The sequence below is a fragment of the Neomonachus schauinslandi genome, chromosome 12 (genome assembly GCF_002201575.2).
Source record: "Neomonachus schauinslandi chromosome 12, ASM220157v2, whole genome shotgun sequence".
Classification (NCBI taxonomy): domain Eukaryota; kingdom Metazoa; phylum Chordata; class Mammalia; order Carnivora; family Phocidae; genus Neomonachus; species Neomonachus schauinslandi.
Genome location: NC_058414.1, coordinates 61,975,903 through 61,978,838, shown reverse-complemented (window position 1 = coordinate 61,978,838; position 2,936 = coordinate 61,975,903).

The following is a 2,936-nucleotide window of genomic DNA, read 5'->3' as shown; positions in this document are numbered from 1 at the left end:
CCCCTGCTTGTGTTCCCTCTCTCGCTGTGTCTCTCTCTGTCAAATAAATAAATAAAATCTTTAAAAAAAAAAAAAAAAAAGAAAATATTGGAGAGAGTGTGTGCACAAGCAAGGGGTGGAGGAGGAGAGGGACAAGCAGACTCCACTGAGCGTGGAGCCTGATGTGGAGCTCAATCTCATGACCCTGAGATCATGACCTGAGCCAAAATCAAGAGTTGGATGTTTAACCAACTGAACCACCCAGGCACCCCTATAAAAAATTATCTTTAAGTATAATGTTGTGGATAAAAGCATGGGCTCCAGAATCAGACTTACCTGGACCCTAATCCCAATCAATCTTTTATTAGTTGTGTGAGTTTAGGTGGCTACTTAATGTCTCTGGCCTCAATTACCTCTTTTGTAAATTGGGAAAAATAACCACCTCTTAGAGTTGTAAAAATTAACCGAGTATGTAAAGTATCCAGTATAGTTTCAACCATATAGTAAGTGCTCAATAAATGGCGGTAGTTATCACTACTATTTAAAGAGCCTCTGGGTCAACTTAGTTTTATCATTTTTCCATCACAGCAATTCCATTTCAACAATTCAATCCACCTGCCCCTTAGTCCATAACATTCCCTCTGAGAATTGAGCCTTTAGTTATCTTTGAATCTTTTATCACAAAACAGAGGGCTTGGGCAAAGGGGCTCAAGTGCTTCTTATTGAATTAAGAAGAGACAACAGAGTAGGAAGCTTTTTTTTTTTTTAAGAACGAGACTGAGAATGTGGCCTGTATTAATCAGAAAATGGCTAGCTTCCAAAGCAATTCGTTTTAAGTTTTAGAGAGAATAAAAGAGGCAGGGAGATTTCAAATTTTGTTCATGGTTATCATTAATTCATTAATAAAACAATCATTTATCGAGCACTTACTTTGTGCCTGCCTTTCAGAAGCTCACATCTTGACCAGAAAGCTACAAGAGATCTCCCTAGTGTGGTACCATGTGAGGAATACATTAGCTTTTGGAGCATGTGGAGAGGGGAGGGGTGGATTCTGCAAGGAAGGCATTTTGTCTCATAATTGCTGCTCCTTGAGACATGGGCCACATTAACACGTCCTCACAGTAACCCTGTTATTTGTCATTAGTTTCAGCCAGCTTCACGGGTCAACATCTCATGAGCGTAGTACGAAATGGGAAGGACCTTATTTTTCCCTTTACTGAATTGCCTGGAGAGCATCTCTTGGTGATTGCAGCTGGAAGTGTGACATTTAATTAGTGGAGAAAACTGAGTCAGGCAAGAGGCAGCCTGTGCCAGCAAGGGGGTGAGGAAAAGATGGGGAAGAAGCGATATGCTCAGTGGGACAGTTTGGCCCAGGTTTTCTCCTAGGTCCAGATTGGGTGTTCATTTTGCCACAGGTGGAGATTGCAGAAGCTTAAGGAGTTTTCCATAGTGATGGGAACCACAGATGAGCTGCCAGGGACACCTAGAAATGGAGCAGGAAGAGGGGGCTGTGGGTGCATAAAAGGAAGGGGAGAGAGATCACCTCCACAACAAGTAGTCAGGAAAGGCTCTCTAGAAAAGATAATCATTGAGCTGAGATTCAGTGGTTGTTGCCTACTAAAAGGGCAAAACATTCCAGGTAGTGGGACTAGGCTATGCCAAGGCACTGAAGCTTTCTAAAATGCCACAAAAATCTTGAGCATCAGTGTTTTAAAACTCATGATGGACAGCCATGTACGTCACCCAGACTCTTTAAAACTTACTCCACTTGTGGGCAGAATCTCTCCACTTAATAGGTGCTGAATTTCTATAATCCCTATCTCTGGAAAGTGTCCCCCTAGAGGGAGGTAATGTGTAGGTGTAGATTTCTGCTCTGTGGCTTGTTCCACATCAGTCCCTCTTCATATAAACTCAAAGCAGCAAAAATAGCTGGATATGTAAAAGGCTTTGTGTTGAGTGGATGTGTATTAAGGAGTGGTTTATGTGGTTCAGGGTTCAGGTATGATTTCAGTATTCGGAAAAGATGTCTTGCTGGAGAGTCAGATTTATTTCATCCTAAGCTCTAGGAGGACTGGAGCTTTCTGAAGTTTCCAGGAATTCTTTAAACTTGGGTCCCTTGATCTAAGGGAAATGTTTTTCCTGAGAGGTGAAGAGGCTCTGGTTTCTCTAGGAGGTTTTAGAGTTTACCACAGTTGGTTTGACTATGTCACTTCCTAGCCATTTGAGATGGAGTAAGTTACTTCTCTCTCTAGATCTCAGTTTTCATATGTATGTGTATATGTATATGTATATAGAATTGGGAGGATCTTATGTATGTCATAGGGCTGTTTTGAGCATTACCTTGAGTCCATGTATGTACAGAACCTGGCCTGTAGTGGGTGCTTAGTACCTGTTAGGTCTTGTCCTTTCCTGAATTACTGCTAGGGGCTGGCCCAATGCACACTGTGGGGAAACAGTTCCCCATCCTGTTACTGTTTGAATCCAGATAAAATCTAGTTAAAATGGACAGCAGGAACATCTGAAACAGGAGATTGTGTTTGAGGAGTGGAAGTTGAGGAATCTGCCTGTGGATTGGGCTCTGGGAACTGTAGAGGATGCTGTCAATGCCCCCTGCAATAGCCCCGTGGCCTACCATGGAGGTCACTTGTAACTTGGGTGGACAGTTTCTATGTAACGCCAATGACCTACTCCAGCATGTGATTCTGTTTGCAGGTTTTCTCTGGCCTCATGCACATGCTATGCCTGGAAGTGCTGGGGAATTCCTGCCCCCAGGAGTGGCTCTCAACTAATGGGGATGGGAGTTGATGGATAAAACTCCGAGCTCTCTTGCTCCTAGATAGGGGCAATTCTCAGGTGTGTTCTGTGCAGTCTCTTGGAGGGTCCCCAATGGGATGGAGCCCCAGTTGTCATAACAGCATTAACACATCCTGTCACACCGTGTAACACACTTCTCTGCT